Source organism: Taeniopygia guttata, chromosome 1A, assembly GCF_048771995.1.
Source record: "Taeniopygia guttata chromosome 1A, bTaeGut7.mat, whole genome shotgun sequence".
Classification (NCBI taxonomy): domain Eukaryota; kingdom Metazoa; phylum Chordata; class Aves; order Passeriformes; family Estrildidae; genus Taeniopygia; species Taeniopygia guttata.
Genome location: NC_133025.1, coordinates 12,603,635 through 12,627,685, shown reverse-complemented (window position 1 = coordinate 12,627,685; position 24,051 = coordinate 12,603,635). Strand labels below are relative to the sequence as shown.

The following is a 24,051-nucleotide window of genomic DNA, read 5'->3' as shown; positions in this document are numbered from 1 at the left end:
ACCAGCTCCTGCTCCATCCTGGCAGGCAGCAGGGGCACAGGGCTCCCCAAAGCTCCATCCTGGCATCCCAGCTGGGCTCCATGGGCACAGGGCTCCCCAAAGCTCCATCCTGGCATCCCAGCTGGGCTCTGGGGGCACAGAGCTCCCCAGAGCTGCCTCTTCTTGGAAGGCAGGAGAGCTCAAGAAAAAGAAAATAGGAAAAGAGAATTGTGTTGGTTCAATGAGAGGACAAGTTGGAAGAGGTGCTGAGAAAATCAGATGCTTGAAGTGTCAACTCTTTACTGTCCTTTAAAGAACTCCCAAAAATTCCTAAGGAAAATTTCCGAATTTCCTCTTCCAAAATTTCAGTTTCTTAGCAGATTGGCAACCTGGCTTTACAACAATGATTTACACAAGTAAGCCTGCAGATTTTATGGGAGCAGTAAGGTTTACGCATGAACAGAAATCCAGCAAATGTGAATCATAAAAATTACAGGGTTTTTAAAATAGTATTTCACTATGAATCATTGTTGGATGATTACATACATATTTGTCCATATTCTGTGGACAATTTAGTGTTTAAGACATATTTCCTTACTTTTATAATTACAATCTGAATAGCAAACTTGCATTGATAAAATATTCCATTACATGTATCCCCAACTGCTGAAATGAATATACACACTATTATATTTTTTGCATATTAAATTTCAAAAGGAATTTTTCAATTGTTGAAAAAAAAAAAGAGCTAGAAAAAGTACATGAAATGCCAAAGGTGACAAAGAGACCAGCCCAGACTGAGCACTACTATCTTTAGTTATCCTTTTTTGCTTTAACCTTGCTAAAAGCTATGGTTCAGCTTCCTTCACTGTTCCTACAGGGAGTGCTCTCAGTTTTCAATATGTCAGACTTGATGTGGAGTCTCAGATTCTAAATACCTATGGCATGTGCTGATGAGGAATTCAAGTATTTCCAGGACATATGAATGCAGATGAATTTAATGGGAATCCTGGTGCTCAATTTTTTCCAAAACTCAGATTTTAGATATTCCTATATGAATGCTCAAAGACTTAGAGCCCTGGAGTGACCCAACAGGGAGGAGAATGAAGAGGCACCTTTCTCAGGGTACTGATCTTTCAGAGGATTTAGAGAAGCAGGAGTTTCCAGGTGTTTACCTTTTGGTTGTGCTTAGTTGGAGTCAGCTGGTGAGATCAACAGTTAGTGAGAGACACATTGGGGAAATACACCTGTGATTCTGTTGTGCTGTTTTCTGTATGTAAATGAGGCTTACCCAAATGTTCCTTGCTGGACTGCTTTCTCTTAAATGAGAGGAAGCAGAAAAGGAGTGAAAAAAACCTCATGTTCTGACTTAAAAGGAAGCTACAAAGGTAAGTAAATAGAATTTCAGGTTGCAAAGTGAGTCTGTTCTGATGGAACACGCAGAAAGCAAAGGTGGGACGAGGAAAGAGGAAGATTTGTGTTATCCACAAATTACCTTGAAGCCAATAATACAGAAAAAGAGACATTAAAGACATTAATGAAAATTTATGTCCAAAATTGTAACAGTTTTACTTGTGTATCTCATAGGAGGACACTGACATAATTTGCATATATTTTAAAATATTTTGTTGTCTAGTGAGATTAAATGGAAGAGCAAGGTCACCCCAATCAAATTGCCATGAAAATTTGAGGTTTCAGATATAAAATCTACCCTCCTCATCCTTTACCATGATGACTTATGCTAATGAAAAGAAATAATATTTTACTCAGCTCAAATGGCCCTGGGCAAGTGGTTGAGTAGAGTTTTACAGGCCCAGGTGAAGAGTACTGAAGAGGAGCAGCTTTTTCATATAAGAAGCAAGATTACAATCATTGAGGCAAGAGGAGAGAGAGGATGAGAACTTGACCACATATAATGGCTGTATATATTTAAATGTGTTTTCTGAGATTCCTGGGTGCCTGTAGTGGCATGGATATATCTAGTAATAAAAATGTGGTTGTAATAGTTTTCCTTCATAAAACAGTGTTTGAGCTACTTGGTGTTTTAAAATCTGTTGAGGCTGTTTTTAGGATGCTTTTTCACATCTTATAAAAATAACTTTCCAAGCACTTGTACCAAAGTGCAGATAATTCCACAGCCACTTGAAATACATTTTCAGTATGAAACTTTGACAGGGCTGTTTAGTTTTAGCACTAACTTGCTTGATTTTGAAAGACCTTTCAGCCTTGCAAGTAGTTACACCAGTAAACCAGTTAACTGCAGGTGGTTACATTTGCTAATAAGATGTGTAATTATTATACAGCTGCAATTGCTATAGACAATTGTTAGGAGTTTTTAGCATAACAATGAACTGCAGCACCTGCCATTCTAATATGTTTTACAGTTTTGCTAGTGGTATTATTTCCTAGACCCAGCATAGCACAGAAAGAGCTACATAGTGCTCTAGATGTAACTTGAAGACATTTTCATTTCAAAAGTATTGTTACATTTGCTTATAACTTTCCAACTACCTTACCTTTCAGATCAAGGTTATTAAAGGTTTGCTTTCATTAAAATGGTGCAGAGATGTTTGGCAGATTTATGTATTGCTATTTCTAATTACTGGCCAATTTGAAAAAGATTTTCACTTTAAAAACAGAAAAAGAAAGAAAATAGGTTTCAGAACAGTAGCTTAAACCTGTATGGTTCTGCATGTGTGTAACTCAGAGACTGTCTTCTGGGACCTACAGGTTTCCTTCACTTTATGGTGAGATCTGTGGCAAATTTAAAGGAATAAGTTTTGTAAGCAAGAGACTTAGGTATCCATAAATCACTGGAATAACTTGGGTCTGTCTTTGCTGTGCTATGTATTTGGTATTAATTTCAATATTTGTCTTTTATATATATATGTAAGTCACATTAGTCACTTCCCATTCTCATTTAATTTCTGCCAATCCCTGCCTTAAGATATCCCCTAGACACAGCAATCTGGCCAGCAATCGTTTCACCCCTCACACAAAAAGCAACATCTGCCAATGTGAATTGGTGAGGATTAGTGTATTTGATAAAGCTGTGCTTTCATTGCCACCTGAATTTGCTTCTGCTGTCTGCTTACCACTCTTCAGATCAGTTTGAGAAGAGCACGAGGAACCTGCTGTAACATCTATAGTGCTTACCCATGATAAAAGGTAGTAAGTCTCTAAAATATCTCCACTTAGCTCCCTGCACCTCACAGAAAGCAGATTCTCCATACTTCTTCTCTACAGCTTAATCATGTGGTGTGATCCATTGCAGTATAATTTCTTATTTATAATTTTTGGTTTAGAGAGGGAATCGTAATGCTCACAAAGAAGAATTTGCTGCTCCTTCCTTAAATGTAAAACCACTTAGCAGAGACTCTTCTTTGTCCTTTCAGCTTTTCCACGCTAACATTGCATACATCTCATGTTTGACCTTCGCAACCACAGTTCCCATCTTTATTTTCATTATTATCTTCATTATCTCTAGCTTTTTAGAAACAGTTTGGAAATGGATGGACTGCGGTCTCAAATGCACTGAAATTTTAGCAGCTAAGGTTCCCCTGAGATCTGGGGCCTCTGGAGGGGTGTGAGTGACTCTTTGTCCTTTCTTGCTGCCTTTGTGTTTCTGCACAGGAGGGCACGAGAGCACCACTGGCAATGGCCAGGATCTTGAGAAGCTACATCTCCATGCACTTAATTTTTAATATATTACAAAGTTGTTTTTTTATAAGGGTTTGGTAGGGGTTTTGCCATTCTTAAATCTGAAGAGGATAGCAGATTGTGTAATTCCTTAATTGTCTGAATTGCTTTCTCAAATTTCCATCACTCTCAATCAAAACCTGTTTTCCTACATTTCAAAGGGACAAGTTATCTCCACAGCCTTGTCAGCAGCATACACAGCCAATTACAGGCTCACCTCTTAGCTTTATTCCTGTGTCTGCTGAAAAAATAGTGATGTCCAAACCAGTATCCACTATCCCTTCATTTGTAGTCCATGTTACATACTGGAAAACTTCCTTTCTCTGATATTGTTCTGCAAGTCTAAGTTCATTTGTGTTGTTCTATAGTAATTTAGGGGTTTTTTGGTAATTCTTTAATCTATTTCTCAATGTGATTACTCATTTTTTCAGGCCTATGTTAGAGTTTCTCTTTCTTAGCATATTTCAAATTAGTCCAAATTCCCCCCTATGCTGTTTTTGGGAGAAACTTAGTCTGTGCAGTCAGGTCAGGCTGGTTAATTCATTCACCATTCTGACTCAAAAATTCCCCAAGTCTGCCATGGTTGTCTCAATAAGAATTCCATCTACCTGCAAGGGACTCCCTGAATTTTTTGGCAAAAATAAAAAGTTTCTAGAAATTTTATTATGCAAACTTCTTTTTTTTTTCATCATTTTGGTTTGGTTTTAAACTCTTTCTGAACTGTTGGTCGAGGGTCACTTGCATGTCTTGTGACTTGTCTATTACTTGCACCTTTTTGATCCAATGGTTGTAATGCCTTTCTATTGATAGTAGATCCAACTGAGATTTCTCAGGTTCATATGAATCACGTGCAGTAAGAAAAGAAATTGGTAACTCCAATTTTTTTTCTTTTATTATCTCCTTCCTATTCTAAAGATGTCTTGTTTCCCTGAATCTACTGGGACATTAGATGATCTCTGAGTGATTTCCTTGAGTAACATGAGAGACTCTTTTTGTCCATCACAGGGCCTTCAGATCAGCTCAGTAAGTGTTTTGGTCTCACAGCTGTGGCATTGTGTCCTTACAGTTTCTTTCATACCTTTTCTCTTAATTTTCCCATATCTTCCTCTCTGTTTTTCATATAAACACGACCCCAAAGAAATTACCTGCAATAGTTTCACGTGTCTGTGTTTGCTGTTAGACAATGATGTTCAGCACTGGGAATGCAGGGCCCACTTTTGGTTTAACAGGTTATATAAAGGACTGGCTGCTGCTTATGAGCATCTCACTAGAGGACAGAAGTGCTGCCAGTTTTGGAGTTCACTTACAGCAATATTGTGAAATCAGCAAAGGATAATCTCTGGGGCAGGGCTTTGTGCATGTGGAAGTTTTGGTTGTTTGAGGTTTCTGGGAATGAGTGTGGGTTAGCAGGACCACAGAGTGGTGCAAGGACTGAACTGGGGCATCTCTGTTCCTTTTGCTATGTGTGAGCATTTGTGGCAGATTTGGTTACTAGAAAGGTAATGGTGTTAAAGGATGAGGCTTATGTTTGCTCAAAAATAAATAGAGAATAAAGATTTGAGACTTTGTCCTCATTGTTGTTGTTGTTTGGGGGGAGGTTTTGTTGAATTTATTGTTTTTAAAAATAATTCACGTGGGAGCCAGGCTGTGTCTTGGCTAAAAACCTACATATACAGATTTTATGTGCTTTCTCTTCAATTATAATTGCTACTGTTCTCTTTGAAATTGCCCTGCTATAAACTTAATACCACTGGTAAATTCAGTTTGGTGGTCTGCAATGATAATTCAGGCAAAACCATGCAGAATGAGAGCAATTTATTGAATTTAGACTGACTGACAAGGGGCAAAGAGATAGACAAGGGTTCAGGTGTTGCAGAGCCTGAGCTCCAAACTGTCAAAGTGGTCTGGAAATGAGCACGTGCTCATAGCAGAGGCTTTATGCCATGTGTTGTCCTCTTAGAATTTCCATAAAACCTCAACAGTTTTGTAGTTTTTTGTTGTAGTGTTTTATCTAGGAATTTTCAAAGTATTTCTTACTTCATTTAGAAGTGCTAAAGCACAGAATCTCAGAAATATGTTTACAATCAAAGCAAGCTTTTTAATAACGGAATCAGCATCATATGTGACTCACTCTTTTCTAAAAAAAGGTCTTCATGTCCTCATTTTCAACTTTAATATGCTCTTTAACACTGTGTTTTAAAACTACTCACAAATTAGTATACAGTTCTTATATTTAAATTTACAGTTATTGGCAGCAGCAGCAAAAAAAAAAAATTCAGAGTGCTTACTTTTTACAGTGAGGGAATTTGTCAATAGCTAAAATATCTCTTTCTATACATATTTTTTGCTTACCACAGCTGGTGTTTTGGAGAAGATTTACTTTACTAACACACTAACATTAATACACTGCAATGTCTAAAATGTCTTTAGCATGCCATTTACACTCATCTGACAGATTTGACAAAAGTATGATATTAGTAAGCCTTCATGAGTAATCCATCATGCCTAGGAGACTTAATCAGATTTGACATGTACTTATCCCTGGCTTAATAATTGTTACTTGTGTTATTACTGCCCTTATTTCTGTTTCATCTGTGTTAAAAATGTTCAGAATTTTAGTTGTAGTTCAATACATTATAATCATGGCTCTCCACAAAACACAGCACAGCACAAAACCTACTGCCACAATTCAGATTTTATGCGTAGTAAAATCTCTTGCTATCCCTTTTAAATGACTATACAAAAGTTTAATATTTCTTCAGGACTGTTGAAGTAGCAGTATTAAATATTAAAACATTTAAATGTGGCAAACTGATTAATTCAGAATATATCAGAGCTGCTCATAAATGTTTAATATCTGTATTTTGCCTGATTGGATATAATTTAAGCTATGTGCTTCTCCTAGCACTCTAGGACCAGGCACTCATCTTTTATTTCTAGGAATGGTTTAAATATCATTCCTTTTATTACAGGTTAATATTAATGCCTCAACCTTCGGCTGTTATTGCTCATTCTTTTATAGAACCTACTTCAAAATTAATCACCTAAAGTCTGAGAGCAGCTGTTCAAGTTCTTTTTAAGTGTACCTTTCAAAAAAATATGGTTCATTTAAAATTTGTACAACCTCTGTAGGATGAAAGCTGAAATTTTGTCTTTGTAACAATTACGCATTTCCTCAGAAAAGCAGATATATCTGGGGGGAATATTGGGACTATGCAAGTGCTGGATCTATTCTGAGGTTAAACTTGGACCAGGTTGTAGCTGTATTGGTTCACAATGAATAAATTACACTAGAAAGCTGAAGAATGAGTGTCAGTATCTCTGGGGGAGAAGCATGTTGGCATGTGACTGCATGTTGGTGTGTGGCTAATGAACCACAAATTGATCAGAACACCCAACTACAGTGGTGAGACAGCCTTGTGTGTACTGGTGGTGTATGAAACATAAAGATCTGTATGGAAGGCTATAGATCCATTTGAGACTTAGCTCTAATTCTGGTCTTATGCCCAAATGCCAGTGTCATTTATCTTTATTGATTTACAACACTAGTGCTGTTAAAACTCTCAACAAACAAACCAGCAAATCCTATGCAGACAAATTCTTGACTGCATTTTTGTTCCCCAAAAGCTGCTTACTGCAACAGCACTCTGCCTGGGAGTATTTCCTGCCCTAGAATTGGTACAATGAAGAGGAAGGGATGGACCTCATCTTTTAGCTCTTCATTCTGCTGTGGCGCTGCAAGGCCCCCACCAGGGCAGAGCCCCGCCCGGCTGGAAGGAAAACAAAAACTCTGTAGGAGCACCTGTCCCAAAGTATCTGTGGTTTTGCAGCACTCACCAGGAAGCATGCTTAGCATAGAGCATTAGCTGTGCTCCAAACTAGTTCATTTTCTTGTTTAACATGCTTTAAATTATCTTCATTTGTTTAGTGCTTTATCCTCATCTCTCTGAAGTTAATGGCTGAAGCGCCATTGCTTGTAATGAGGCCCAGCTGCCTGAGAATGCCTTGAATATAATAAAAGGACTGCCAAGCAATTTGCTGTGGTCCAAGGTAGAAATATTGCTTTGATGCAGTGCTTTTCCCTTTTGAAGAGTGCTTCTCCACAGTATGAAGCAGAATTCTGGTTCCTGCAGAAAGCAAACGTGAAGTTTAACAGAGAAGAGGATGAGCTCAACAATGGTACAGGTTAATATCCTGTTGTGATCCAAAAATATCAATTCCAAGAGTGTTTTCGTAACTTAAATGGCTTGAATTTTTTGCTATCTGGCTTTCTGATGTAGTTGGATGTAATATATCTTTGTAGCACGTATTTCTCCTTGTCCTTGGAGACCTGTGGTAATGCAAAGGAGAGGAGGTAGCACACTCTGTCTCATTACAAAGATGTGTGACATGGAAGTTGTCCTTGACTGAGAAAGTGAAAGTCTAAAACCAGCATAAATCATACAATATCTGTAATATGACCTTTTTTCCAAGGGATTTTCAAGGTAGATCTCATTTTGAACTCTGACACAAGTCCTGCAGCTCTACACTAGTGTGCTCAGAGATGCTGCCTAATGATAGCTTGGTTTCTTTTTGACTTTGTTCTTCAAGACTTGAAGAACTGCCAAGTTTTCCCTGTTTTTGACAGGATAATATAAACAGCAAAATTAATACATTGCCCAAGCTACTTTTGTATGTGAGCTCACAGGAAAACTGTGTTTAGTCATGTTTATTTCAGGGTTAGCAATAAGGAAAAATATGTCAGATGTGAAAGAGAAAAAAAGAGGTCATAAGAAGGCATTACAATTCCGTCAAGTAGAGACAAAGTGCTCCTTTGCTCTCTAGGAAATGGAATAAAAACAGTTCCACAGGAATGATTTACCTTTTGTAGAATGAAAACCTTACTTGGAAAAAACCTAAAATTTTTCTTGACTTTTTTTTTGATTTGGAAAATAATTTTGGAAAAGGGGAGTTTGACTCAGATTAAAGAGGTTTTTTTTTTGTATTTTGCTTTCATGTTCATTGAATTGAATATGAAATTCACATTTTTCTTTGTCACCTCAAGATTAAATTCTTTTTTTTTTTTTTTTGTATGTAGTATCACAAAATCTGTGATTAGGATGATTACTGCCTTTACTCTATTGGAAGGTTGGGTGTATTAGCTAGATTGTAAAAGTTGGAGCATAGTGAAGTGCCTTCCCTGAGGTGGAGGGACCACCTGACACAAAGTGTTTGTAAAGGACATTAAAATCTTGATTTAGATTAAAATAGGTTTGGTTTTTTGTTGTTTTTTTTTGTTTGTTTGTTTTTAATTTCAGTTTAAAATGAACTGAAATGTTCGATTTCAAACTGAAATGATACTGGAAAAGATCAAAGTGTTTGATTTTCATTGAAAATGGCATAATAAAAATATTGTATAATTTATGAATTTCTAAGCATTTCAGCCTCCATAAAGCTGTTCATTATTCCCTCTTTCCATATTCAAGATAGCAGTAAATGTTCAAATGCTATTGGCACTGCACTATTTCTATTACTTATTGAGGAGGCTTATTTAGCAAAATTGCAAACTCAAAGTTTCTTAAGATTTTAGGCAGGAGAATTCATTTGCCTCTGAAGTAATGTGGTGAAAGGTGAGAGGTGGATTCCTAAAACACCCTTTGTTGTGTGGATTTTTAAGTGCATTTCACTACATGCTTGCTGACTGCCGCCTATTCTGTATTTTGAAAGTTCAGTGTACAGTGCATCCCAGCTGATGCACAGACCACACTCCTATCCAGATCCATCTTTCTGTACTCTGCTTATCTGATTCTTCCTACTCATTCTCAGTGTGCAATGCTGAGGGAGTTAGAAAGATGTCACAGCCATTCTTTGAATCAGCTGTGGGATTTAAAAGACAGAAGTGGAAGACAATATTGAATATATGGTTCCCCAGAAGCTTGCTACTTATATTTATTTATGCCTAATTTCTTCATAGCTAGATCTGTATGAAGTAGCATGACTACTTTTAATAATGTCTGGCCATTCCTCTGTGCTTTAATTACTGAATTAGAAGGAGAAATTGAACCCCCCTCAATGGCGACTTCTGCTATTTTTTTTCAAAATGTTTGACTTCTCGGAGAGTCCGACTTCAAACAGCTGCAGTAAAAGCAATGTACAGTCTTCTTGTATGCAGAAAGTTTCTCTTATTCAAGGCATTGCAGGTTGACAGTGATGCTACTTGTTGAGCCAGGAGCTGGAACAGAATGTTAAATGTTCCTCTTCCGTATTTAGGCGCATGTTACTTTTCACTGCTTCCTCAGAATTTTTTTTTTTTTTTTTTTTTTTTTTTGCAAGTGTAGATATCTGCTGGTGCAAATACCTAGAGTAGTTTCTCCTCCTAGTTACTCTGTGGGAAAGGATGTTGACACAACATACTGGTGTCACTTCTGCCTTGACCTTAGCAATTCCTGAGAGGAATCTGATAGAAGTGTCTAATTTGGCACTGGAACAGGGGTTGAAGGAAGAACTTCACCATTTAGGTAAGATATTGACCAGCTGGTACACTTGCTTTAATGGCCTATGTTATTGTATGTGTCTGCTGTTACTAGGGGCTTATTTGATGACAATATTCATTCAGTGATGTAAAGACATGCCACAGAACTGGAGACAGAATGACCAGCTAAGGTCTATGGATTCAACTCTGTTCCCAGTGTTATATTTTGCCTTGTCCAGCCAGCGGTGTTTGGATCAAATAGACTTGATTAACTTTGCCACTTGTTTACTTAATTTGTTTTGTTGGAGGATTTTCCAGGGGGCTGCTTAGTTTCTTTGTTTCACTCTTAAAATTTTCATTGACAAACTGATGAAGAAATGCTAGGAAGGTAAAAAAAGGTCTTAATTTTTTTTTTTTTTCCTGACAGGCATCTGCTAGTTATCATGCTTCTTGGCTAGTTTGGCTTCTTGCTGAGGATACCAATACAAGTTATTCTGGCAATTAGTTTAGTTCTTCCTATTGCTAATAACCTCTTGTCCAGGAGAGTGGCTGTGCTATTTGCACAGCTTAGCTTGTCAGGTGACTGACTTTCCCGCAGAGTAACTGTGCTTTTTGAGCCTTTATAAATGTATTTACCATTTTAGTCCTTTCCCCCTCCTATAATAATATGCAGAATCTCACCTATTCTGGAGGTACTTCTTAGTAATTGTCTCCTGAGGGACCTGAAGACCTCCGTGACACAACAGAGCACAAGCTGGAGAGCTGTAGGCTTGCAGCAATCCAAGGCAGGCGGCAGTGGGATTTATTTTCCAGAGAGCCAAGTGCCTCTTTTTGTTCTAACAAGATATGAGTCATAGCAGGGACATGGCTGTGAATACTTATCGCTTTCACTGGGATGTGCAGAGCAGAAGGAATTTCAGTATGGAATGAGGATATGAAGTGGTTCATTAATAATCTGTTATTTGCTAGGGGATTTTGGTCTACTGTTATCTGGGATAGTTAGGCACACCAGGGACAAGAACCATGCTGTTCCCCTTTATTTTATTTTTTTTTTTTTATTTTTAAGAACAGTAAGTGACCACTTGGGAACTTAGTGCATTTATAAAGTATTTAACAAGCAACTAACCAATTATAACAAATTCAACACAAGTCACTGTGCTGCAGTTGTATGTTTTTGTATCTGCGTGGTTTGGCTGGTGGCCTAATCAGGATGTTGGACTCAGACTTTTTTTGTGAACATTTAGAGGTGATAAAGTATCTGTTACCTGTCTAGGAACAGGAGTTTAGAAGGAACCTTTTTTATCTTCAGATCCAGCCCTTAGCCCAAGCAAAATAGACAGAAGGCACTTTGAGGGTTTTCCCCTAGAGTCTTGTCAAATGTTTTGTAACCACAACCTGCCACAGTGCTGATGTTCCAGCCCTCTCTTTCTAGTTCAGTAGTTGACCATTATATCAAACCTAATGCAAAGAACCAACAGCTCTTGCTAAGTGATGTACCTACAGGCATACCCTTCCTGAGGTAGCTGCCAGTCACTTGGGTTGCTCGGCCTTTACAAACCACACTGTGAAGAATTACACTGTAAAGAATAAGCATATGTATTGTCTGACTGTCCCCATCTCTGCCCCTCACCCATTTAGCCACATAACCACAAAGATGAGACAAACAGATGCCACTGAGTTTTAATATTGATCTTACTTTAGGAATTTTATTTCTTAAGCACATTATTTTCATTCTTTTGACTCAATTTTCATTAGGTGTTTCTATATCGGAGGACTAGTGAATGCTTTTCTTATTTTTTCAGATTCTTGTCTATGTTCTGATTTGAATCTTTCAAAACTGGTATTGATTTTATTGATTTGAAGTTGTAGTATTAATATACAGTGTATGGTCAAAGGATTGCATTAACATTTGTTACAGCCCAGCCATTCATATGCCAGAATTCAGTATCACAGAATCACTAGGTTGGAAGAGACCTTCGATATTGTTGAGTCCAACTCCTGCCCTAAGAGCTCAACTAAACCCTGGCACTGAGTGCCACATCCAGTCTTTTTTTAAATACATCCAGGTGATGACTCCACTGCCTCCCCAGTACTTTATCACTCTTCCAGTGAAAAACTTTTTCCTAATATCCAACCTATATTTCCCTTGACGCAGCTTGAGACTGTGCCCTCTGTTTCTGTCAGTGCTGCCTGGAGAAAGAGACCAACCTGATTACAACCACCCTTCAGGATGTTGTAGAGGGTGATAAGGTCACCTCTGAGTCTTCTTTTCTCCAGGCTAAACACCCCCAGCTCCCTCAGTCGTTCCTCACAGGGTTTGTGTTCCAAGCCTCTCACCAGCCTTGTTGCTCTCCCCTGGACATGCTCAAGCATCTCAACGTCCTTCCCAAAATGAGGGCTCAGAACTGGACACAGCACTCGAGGTGCAGCCTCACCAGTGCTGAGTGCACGGGGAGAATGACCTCCCTGCTCCTGCTGGCCACACCATTCCTGACACAGGCCAGGAGCCATTGGCCTTCCTGGCCACCAGGGCACACTGCTGGCTCGTGCTCAGCCGGCTGTCACCAGTACCCCCAGGTCCCTCTCTGCCTGAACGCTGTCCAGCCACTCCGTCCCCAGCCTATAACGCTGCAGGGGGTTATTGTGGCCAAAATGCAGGGCTCAGCACTTGGACTTATTAAACTTCATCCTGTTAGATTCTGCCCATCCGTCCAACCAATCCAGGTCTGTCTGCAGAGCCCTTCTCCCTTCCAATAGATGGACACACGCTCCCAGCTTAGTGTTTGCAAATTTACTGATGAAAGACTCAATACCCTCATCCATGTCGTCAATAAAAATATTGAACAGAGCTGGACCCAGCACAGACACCTGAGAGACACCACTGGTGACAGGCCACCAGCTGGATGCAGCCTTCACCACCACCCTCTGGGCCCTGCCATTCAGCCAATTCTGAACCCAGCAAAGAGTGCTCCTGTCCCAGCTGTGGGCTGCCGGTACAAATACTGCTTTATCTTTAATATAAACCCATCTATTTAACCCGATCTAATATTTTTTCCCATATAAAACCTCATTTGATCCATTCTTAAACTTAAAATGTCAATCAATCTCTAGGCTATTTAGTAGTATTTTTCCAGTTTATAGATGGGGGTTCTGTTGCTTTTTTTAAATAGCATTCTGCACCAACTAAATGAGGGACTCTACTTAGGCAGAATTATTTTGTTGCATGAATCATACATACAAAATTAAATCACATTTTTGAACTCGTGTCCGTTCCCATAATAATAAGTATGATATATTTTGGGCCTCTTCCTTCTGTTCATGGTTCTCAGCAACTTTCAGTGTGTTTCAGTCTTCACTTTTCCATGCTAATTTTCTTTATTTTCTCACTTCTAGTCAGGACACTTGTGCACTCTTACCCCCTTGCTCCTGCGAGTCTACAGCCAGCCCTCCCAGAGCCTGACTTGGTAAAATCCTTGGGTCTGGACAGGCTGCAACTCTCATTCTGTGACTGTGCTGGGTACTTCTGTTGTACAGAAAGGACTCTGAGACGAGCACTTTGGGTGAGGAGGATGATGTTTTGCATACTCACACCCAGGCACATGAATCCCAAGTCTGGTATTAAAAAAATACCTGTGTGTCCCTTGGACAGCTGCTGTATTGGTTGCCCAATATATTTAGACTGCAAAGCACCAGATTATTTAAAGTCTCTTATTTCTGTGGTCCATTAAGCAGTCTTGTTAAGCTCTGGTTTAATGAAGATAAGCACAAATATATTGAAAATAAATGGAGTCAGAAACTTTATTGCTCACTCTTGTTCATGATTTAACTATAAGACAATGCCAGCTTTCATTTGAATTATATCACACAAAGAGTCCACTCTGACAAAGGAGGACTGTGGCTGATGGAACAAGTGTCATTGTCATGGCTTGATGCCTGAACTTAAAAGTGGTCAAAATGATAACAGGAAACGGAAGGAAAAGGATAACAGGAAGGTAACAGCATCATATATCATGCTGCTCAAAGTAATACAATTTAATGCTGTATTACTGAAAAATGAAGGTGGTGGTGAGGAACAGAGGCAAAAATAATGCAGACTATGTGGAAGAGGATACTGGGAGTGAATTTCAAAATACATCACCTTGATGCTAAGCATGAGTAAAAAAAAAAATCACCACATTGAACCTTAGGAATTGTGAGGAAAGGAGTGAAGACTGAAATAACTGGCATCACTTTTACCACTGGGTAACATTATAAAATTATACCCAGATTTCTGTGTCATGGATGCATCTTGTTGCCTCTGCTTCCAAAAAATATAGTAAAACTAGCTGATGATAACATAGAGACCATCTTCCTGTGTCATAGGAAGCTAAAGTAAGTTCCTTTAATTTTGGAAAAAAGGATAGTTGAGAGACTTGTGAAAGTTATCTATAAATGTTGAATTCTGTTGATAAAGCAAAAACTTTGCTGAAAATTCAATAATTCAGAGAAAAGAGAACTTAAAAATAAGAAAAAACATTTTCATACATCATATAAATAAATAGTAGAGCTCCTTGTCACCTGAAGCCGTAAAAGTATAAACTGACTGTGGGCTCATTCAATCCCCTTACCCTGGTGGCTGATAAGGATATTAAAAAGCAGTGGTCCCAGTACTGGGCCTGGGGAGCACCACTTGCAATTGGCCCCCACTCTTTGGGCTCAACCATCCAGTTTTTCACCCAGTGAACAGTGAATCTTCTCAAGACCTGGGCATCCAGATGCTTCCTTTTTCTCCAGCATCACTTGAACTCCTGCATTTCATGATGTTTGCTCATCATAATTCATGTGTCTGTAAGAGGATTTGTGTTACTTTAGCCTGAAGTAAACATGTTCAAGAATCTGGTTTTAGAGAGTGTGTTCCCTTAGCTAGAATTAAGACAAAAAGTCTTGCAAATGTTTGATATTACTGAGTTGTAATAAATTCCTAGTAGATAATTATACTTGCTCTCTTTTCAAGCAAGCCTTCATTTTCTCTTTTTCTCTATTGTTAATTGTGTATTGAGAGGTTGTTTGCTTTTTGAGGTCAGCAGAATAAAAGGATTTACCAAACTCTTCTGAAAATCTGCACAGTGCAGAAATATTCAAACCTTCTAAATAATTTATTGAGAGCACAGCCAACAATATGAAATTTTCATGTATGGGTATCAAACAGTCAACCTCACATAAACTTGAAAGGCATGAAAAATAAGGTTAGGCTTCAAAACGGGGGTCAATATTCTCAGGCTTGGAGTGATAAAAAGGTAATCACAATAACATTTAATCTGTTTTTAAGAAAAATTTGATGTTGATGCTTTTCATAGAGGCATGACAGCATTTGGCTTCAAAATTTAATAAGGAGAATGGTGGTTGCTGAATAAAGACACAAAACAGTTCCAATATACATCAGTAACCAGAATTGTTTCATACCCTGTGTAGCAGGTGAGGTCTGGGAAAGATTATCATCTCTTCCCATCTTCTCCTGGGACTTTGGATAAGAGAAAGAATATACTACCACTGGCAAAGTAGATTTCACAATCATTTGAGTCTAACCATCATGTAAATACTGTTAAAGCACATTTTACTGGATTTTATGTCATGTTGATAACTCTCATGTTTACAGTGTTTGTTGACTGAAGGTGTATTTCAATAAATTATATGATTTGGCTTGTGTTTCTTAAGTGAAAACTATAAGTAACTGTCCTCTTCAATCATTATAGGAAATGGTATTTTGATGACTATTCTTTAATTTGGCTGTGACACACAATTTAATTCAGCAGTTAGATTTTTAGAAACATAACTGGTGTACATTTTAGTGAAACACATTTTGTTTGATATGCAGGTTATTGTGTTTACTGCTTAAACTCCATTAGTACTATTCAGGCCTCTGTGAATTATCAAATGGAATAACAGGCATTTGCTGATACCCTTTTGAGTGTTTTGGTACTGCAAGGGCTTGCTAAGTTGCTAAGCACTAGTGATATGTTTGGCATAACACAAGAAAGAATATAAAGATAGTCGTTGTCTCTGATGTCCCTGGGTGAGCTCTGGGCTCTGGGATGCTTAATTCCTGCTCAGATCCCTCTGATGTGGGCAATAGTTGGACATAATAGAAATTGGATAATTAAGTTACTCTGTATGAATGGCTCTTGATGGGAATAATCTCAGTTTAGCTATCTTCAGTGTTGACATCTACAGCTGAGCTTTACAGTCTGGGCTCCCTTTATAGTCAGTGAGGAGAATCAGACATTTCTGGAGTGTGATTCATCTGGTCTGTTTTGAACATCAACATTAGGGTGAGATTTACAGCCTAGATGGGGTGACATAAATAGATATGATGTTCTCTAGAGATTTATATAGCAGTAGCACATATTCACTGGGCCACTGACTGAAATCTCCATCCTCTCCTTCCAAGAAGGCCACCCCAAAAGGGAGAGAGGATGTGCCCCTCTGTGCCAGCTGATAGTCCCCTTTTCCCATATAAAATGCAATGCTTGCAGCTAAGGGACGGTGGCTGGGCCATACAGGCACTGGAGTTTTAAATATTTTAAACCAATATTTGGTTGGAAAATTCAGATTTGAGTCTTCCTACCCAGGTGAGAGCCTTAATTTCCCATCTGTTTGTTATAAGCAGGCAACTATAACAACAGCCAGTCTTTCCTCTGTCAGGTCTTTGGGCTGTGCCAACACGTTTGGTGATGCCAACTGGAACAAAGCACCTCTCTGCTCCATGTGGCCAAGTTTCTGGTGGCTTTGAATATGGTCAGAATGGTATTTAAGTTAGGGATTTTGTTACATTGAAAGTCAGATTCTTGGGTCTCACATTGGAAGTCTGTTCACAGGTTTAACCATGGAACTCTTAATTTTTACTGAGATGGAAACTCTGAAGCATCTTGGACCACGTAAACAGATATGACCAATTCCTTATAGTTTAGGAATACAAGAATAAACACTATTTATATTGCTGCTGATGTCATTGTCACTGTCTTGTTATGAACTTTCAAAAATATAAGTAATGTCTCTGCAAATAGTCCTTTTACAAGGCTGATAGGCTACTCTTTGCATCAATGACAAATGATGTCTCTAGATATTGTGTTACAGACATCTTGCCACACATCTGCAATCTATTTTCAGTTCTCTGTTGCTCATTACCAATTTAGGAAAGGATTTGAAAAGCTGTAAAGACACAGAGATTTGATGCAGCATGGGGCAAAAGAACTGAAACTATACTGTAACACAAAGCAAGGCCAAATCAGATTTTTAAGGTGTCTAGTACAAAGTTCAAAATTTCTACTCCCCTCCATCGGAGAGTAATTTCTAACTGGAATAACTGGTGAGGGCATCACAGGTTAGAGATGGTGTTGTTCTGTACAAGAACTTCAAGCTCACTGGTGTTTTATTGTGAATTAAGTGCTTTGGCTGTGGGCTTCAGAAAACCAATACCTAAGTGAGAATGCTTGCAGTTGTAAGACAGCACGTCTGTTTATTTAACCATGCTGAAATGTCTTTTTTCTGCTTTCTTCCACCTACTTGGGGAAAATCAAAACAAGTATGAGTAAGAATCCTGTGGGCTTTCTGCTTTTGTTACTGAATGATGTGCAGACCTGTGATTCATACTGTTCTTGAATGTCTGTCTGGTGCTCATATTTGAAATAGCTGTATAATTATGAATTTCTCAATTTTGTGTTCTTTTGAAAGCAAAGTATGTCTATGAGCCGTAAAAATTAGTTTGATGTCAACATGCATTTCACTAGTGTTTTAAAAATTTCTTTTTTTAGTAATAAGATTCTGAGTGCAATTCAGTATATGCACTTTCTGGATTTTTGTAACAATGCATTCTCCACCATTCACATACAAGTACATTTATCAGCACACTCTTTAGAAAGCATACTTATAAAACTCTACCTGAGTATTTCTAGATTTCTAATCACTGTGGTGTATTAACAATTGCCTTTAAATAGGGCATCAGGGTTTATTCTCTTCTTAGTAGCAATTTAATCTGTAGTTGGCATTTCAGGAGCAGTCTGGTATTTTAAAGACTTGGGCTTGGTATTATCTGTGCCCTGAGAGCACTACATGCCTGGATGGGTCACTTGTGTTTGGCATTGCATGAGGATGACAGAAAGGTTCCACTGCCTAAAAATTTGTGAAGGGGCAAAGAACATCTTCCCAGTGTTGAGGAGACTGAGGGGAATCATAGCAGTCTATAATTTCCTCACGAGGGGCAGCAGAGGGACAGACACTGCTCTTCTCTCTGTGGTGACCAGGGGCAGGGCCTGACGTTGTGCTGGGGAAGGTTTAGGTTGGGTATCAGGAGAAGGTTCTTCACCCAGAGGGTGGTTGGGCACTGGAACAGGCTCCCCAGGGCAGTGGTCACAGTGCCAGCCTGACAGAGTTCAAGAAGTGTGTGGAAAATGCTCTTGAGCAAATGATGTGCAGAGCCAGGAGCTGGACTTTGATGATTCTTGTGGGTCCCTTTCAATTCAGCATAGTCTGTGAATGTAGTGTGGCATTGACGGTCTCTGCTGTAGTGATGCTGGTCTCCATTCCTTTTGCAGGATGCTGCAGCACAGTGAAGGGACAGAGGCCTTTCTGAACAGTGCCATTGCACACCTGACCTGCAGAGGCTGGTATATTTTGTTAGGAGTGAAGCAAAAAAAAACCCCAAAAGCATTACTTCAATATAAATAATTTATTTCCTAAGAGGATGGTTTCCAGCCATGACTCAGGTGTGTGATGAGGCGATATTACAGTGTTATAGTGAATAGGCTTTGACCTTGAGAAGAGCCTTAAAAAGTGTCTGTCATTGCTGTGATGCAAGAAAGCCTCATTTCAGGAAGTCCACTGTCTGTCCACTGTCTGTGGTGATGCCATTTCACACACCAGAATTATTTTCTCTTTTGTCTATGGTATACAGAAGTGCAAGTTTACACTGTGGCTATGTCTTGACTGAAGTGTATGGGGCATCAAAGATCTTTGCCTTTATCAGTTCCTTCTTGTACTCTGTGATTGTCATCAAAAGCAGCTGCAAATTCTGTGGAATTTCTCTATTTTCAGCCCTCTTATTGGCATTTAGCTGGTGCTGAAGAGCAGCCAAAATAGGTAAGACCTGTCAGCAGCAGCAGCTGTCTCCTGAGATGATCCCCTTCTTCCACCTGGCACTTTTTCTACTTTTACGTTTAGATGCATTGGCTGTATTTTGAGTATCGTCAAAATACAGCCTTTCTGGAGAGTAGATCAGTCCCTTGAGAGACTGTAAGGCAAATTTTACGCAATTACTTACACGGATTAATAAATTTCTGTAACAGTATGCAGTATGTGTGGCATGCAGCACTGGAAAACAGTGAAAATTATGTTTATAAGAACAGCATTAATTTCTTAAAAATATTTGACTCTACAGTTCAAACTCCATTTGGTCTTTCCTTTTATGCTGCTACCCCCACCTGTGGTATAATTTCAGCAGAATCCTTGCCAGCTTCCTTCTTCCTGACCCGCTTCCTCCTCGAGACGTGTCGGCTCCTGGCATTGCCAGAGGCTCTGCTGTTCCTTGTCCCAGGGGAAGCACCAGCGCCAGGGCTCTCACAGAAACCTGTCGTGCCAAATGAAAGGCTTCTCCAGAGAAGGCTGCTGCATCCCCTCCCTTCCCAAGGAAATAGCACCAAAGCTTCCCAGAGATGGTGGCCTCGGCAGGACGAGGCCAGCCTGAGTGCCTGCCAAAGCAGCTTTGTTAGCAGCCGAGCACAGCAGCAGGGATGTGCTGAGTGTGCAGGAGTTGCAGTCAGCAGCTCCCCATGATTTTTGGTGGAAAATGGAACTGAGGGCCTCATGATTTTCAGAAACACATTTTGTGACTGCAGTCATTGTACAGAAGGAAGGGTCAGGCAAAACAGCACCAGTGGATACCTCCATGGTGTTTCCCAGACTCAGTATGATTTCTTTTTCATGGAGACATTTCCTAGGCTTTCACAAAATAAACTGGAGTTATTCACTAATCCATGTATTCCTATCCATGTGTTTTGTGGACAGGAATGTTTCATATCCATCATGCAAACACTGTTCACTCAATTTAGAAGGTGGACTAAGAGTAGACAGTGGACTACTTTCCTGGCTGCTGACCAGCATGTGAAGCTGACACACACTTTGCTGTTGGGTTTTACACCTGGTCTCTTTCCCCAGTTACTGTGTGAATCCCTCATACTGAACCTTTCTAGGATTTCCGGGCTACGGGTGCAGATCCCATCTGCTTTTCATCACCTTCTCTTGGCTACTTTCTCCAGCTGTGGTCCCCTCATCCCCATTGCTCCCCATTTTTTCTCCAAAAATTTCCCTATTCCCTACTGGTTCCAGTCACCACCTCTTCCATCCTAGTTCACTTTTGCTCTAAGGTCTACTTTTCTGTCTCCTGAGTTTAAGACATTGATGATGATATTGATCAAACTTTTGGAGCAACTTGGTGACATTTTGCACATTTCTCAGCATTTTGAGAAGTGGGATTTTGATGAATTGAGTCTTCTTACAGAAGGCTTCTACTTTTGATAAAAATCCCTCTTTCCCCTTTCTCTCCAACCAGCAGATATGACATCCTACTTTAAAACATCGAGAAACTTTCCAGATCAAAACACCATCAAAAATGATATCTCCACAAAGCACTTCTGCTCCAACAAAGCAGTATAGCTGGACTGAAATATTTTTCATGGGACTATTTTCAGTGAGCTTTTATTAGTCAGAGAGTGCTCTGAGAGTACTAAGTGAGGACGGAGTCTGAAGAAATATTTAGATACTAAAAATGAAAATGTCTCTGTTGAGCATATGTGAACTCTGATTTTTTTTCCCATGTGTATATATATAAAATATAATTTGTCCAAACTTGGAGAAACACTCTCATACTTCAGAGCAGAAGAGTTGATGAAAGCAAAGGACATTGGAATTTTTCATCCAGGGCAACATATTGTCCTGTAATCTCGTCTCAGAAATGTTTTGACTGAAATTCCTTCTTCCTTAAGTAATTAAGTCAGTCTGAGGGAGACACCATGAAAAACAAACCAACCCAGGTAGTCCAGGGGGGTAAATATTGGCAAATATCTCGGGATCTGAAAATAGGAGGAAGTGTTGAGCAACTCTTCAAGTAGTTACCACCTTTGCCTCTAAAATCTGCAGTGTGATATTGTCTTACCAGTAAGACCTCATGCATTCCTTGGGAAGATGCTCTCAGTCCCTCCTACTGGACTATTTAAAAGGTGTTGAGGGCTTCCTATTGTCATCTGCACCTTGGGTTGTGTGCTCCCATCCCTGGTGTGAGGGGTGGGACAAGGGGGACTCGGGGATCTCTGCCTGTGCTGGTGCAGCAGCCGGGAGGGCTGGCATGGGGGGCACAGCACACCCCTGCCCAGCCACTCATCCTAGTGACAGGAAGGCCTCCTGACTGCTTCACTCACCAAAGTCTCATCCCAAAGAAGGGGCTTGTGGAGGATAGAGCAGTGCCTGCTCGGGCTTGTAGATGACACCTGCTGCTGTGTTGTCCCTTGGGTGCCATGGGGCAACACTGGGGCAGTGCCGGAGCTCCCCTTGCCTGCCCAGCCCTGGCTGCTCTATGTCCTTCCAGATGTTTTCCAAAATCCCAGTGGGTCATGGCATTGGTCCTTGCTTCTCTAGTGCCAGATATTTGTCATCAGCTACATAGGGCATGAGCCAAAAGCGCAAACAAAGCCTGGTGGAGGGAACCTTCTTGTTCTTTTGGAAGAGGAATTTAGGACCCCACAGTAACAAGCCCTAGCCCCTATATAAAATCACAGTCCTATTGCTGGGCTGTGCATTAGCACAGCTTTCCTGTTCTTGGTCATTATCACTTGGCATACTGTGTGTTTTCTTTTATTTTATGGGAATTTGATGTATTTCACCAGTTGGTAGGGAAAAAATCATCACTGAGAATGTCGTGATTAATTTTTTTCTCTTGAAGAACTATGGAATTATTCTGAAATGTATGACATGTGTGTAATAACAGCTTAGTGCTCTGTTTTTAAAAAATGTGCTAGAGGCCTTGTGCAGTTTCCCAGAGGCTTAATGAGGGAGCCATACTGTGTTGGAAATTTTTCAACAATAAAAATTGACCTATTACATGCTTATGTAAAATGAGGGCTGACAATCACACAAATATGTCCAAAGTCAAATACAGGCATTGTGAAATATCACTTCTTTCCCACAGAGAAACTGGTCACCTGTTCACAGTAGGCTTTTGCATTATATCCTATCCAGTAAAGAATAAGATGCTTCCCTACAGGGAAACAAAATGGCAGCAAAGTACTGGCCCAGTGCCCTTCTATCAGTGCTTTTCACTGACTCTTTTGCCAAGTCTTCAAAAATAACACATAGGCATACTTTTCAACATATGTTTTGCCTCTTTGTTGGTTTAAAGGCAGAAAGGGAAGAAAAGGTCGTGTATTTATTCAGCATTTCATCATCAAATGCATAAAAAAATTCATTGTTTGCTTGTTTGATTTTATTTTACTCCCCCAATACATCTTTTATTTTTAAAAAGATCTAGAGTTTTTTGCTGTTCTTTTAACATGTATCAGAAGTAGCCTGTTCTTTAAAAATGAACATATGGCTCTGAACCTGCATCTGAATTCAGGGAAGTGTCTATTGCAAAACACTGAAATTTGGAGTCATGGGAGCAAAAAGTTGGATTCAGGGTTTATTCAGTGTAGTATTGAATAATCAAAGAAAATAAGATAATTAAATAGAAAGAGATGAAAAATAAATTAAACATGGTAAATACTGCTCCTCTGCTCAAAGTAAATTGCTACTGTCAACATTTTTATGTTTTTTAAAATATTAAACACTATTTTTAAGCCAAATGTGTACCACGGAGGAAACAGTGACTTTTAAGACCTAAGAAACCCATCAGTTTCTCTGCTGAATGTGTATCACCAATGAATGTCCTAGCAGTCACCTTGGAGTACCTTGCTTCAGTTTTCTGGCCAGTCACTGGCTCATGATGTCCCCAGCAAAAGAGGGAAATATAGGGAGGTAGAACGTGATTTAGGGAGTGATCAGAGTTTATCAGCAATCCCTGACAAGCGCTGATCTCTCCAAGTTAAGGGAATAGAAAGGACTGAGGTAAGAAGCAGAATGAGTGTGGTAACTGAGGTCTGGATGCATCTTCAGTGTATGAGGCTACAAGTCATAAGACTCTTCAGCAGAGAGAGCTCTTTGTTGTTTTATTGGTCTTCATGTGGTTGGTGGCTGCCCAGCCCTCTGATTTGTTGAGATCTCTCTGCAGGGCCTCTCTGCCTTTGAAGGAGTCAACAGCTTCTCCCTGCTTTGTACCGTCTGGGGACTCGCTCAGTGACCCTTCCAGTCCTGTGCCCAAATCATTTATGAAGATGTGGAAGAGCACAGGATGGAGCCCTGTGGAGCCCTGCTAGTGACAGGTCCCCAGTCTGATGTCACCCCAGTCACTGAAACCCTTTGTGCCCTACCTGTGAGCCAATGATGTGTTTATCTGTGTGCTGGACATTCTGACCAGAAGGATCCTATGAGAGACAGGATCAAAAGCTTTGCTGAAATCTAAAAAGGGTACATCAGCTGGCTTCCCTTGTGTGGTTACCTTGTCAAACATGCCAAAGTAAAACTATGAAAATGAGTGTGTACAAGAATTGAATAAATATTGCAATTGTCAATTCTAACAAAGAATGTATAGATTCCAATGTTATTTGTAGTTTCTATTTGAATGTTTTCTGCTATTACTTAAGAATCTCTTAAAAATACATTCCTGAGCTATTTAAAACCACACAATCTGCAATGTCTCAGATGCCCATATAACTGAAATGTATAATACTATAATAAGCATGATAACTGTAACTTGGCACTCTATTTAGATCCAGAAAGAACAGTACCATAATCCTGGTTAT

The 24,051-nt window shown here is 39.5% G+C and overlaps 1 protein-coding gene across 2 annotated transcripts in view; it reads left to right on the top strand.

Moving 5' to 3' along the window:
• Nucleotides 1-24,051, top strand: part of RELN (reelin) — a 276,674-nt gene that overhangs the window by 20,754 nt on the left and 231,869 nt on the right. The window lies entirely within an intron of this gene.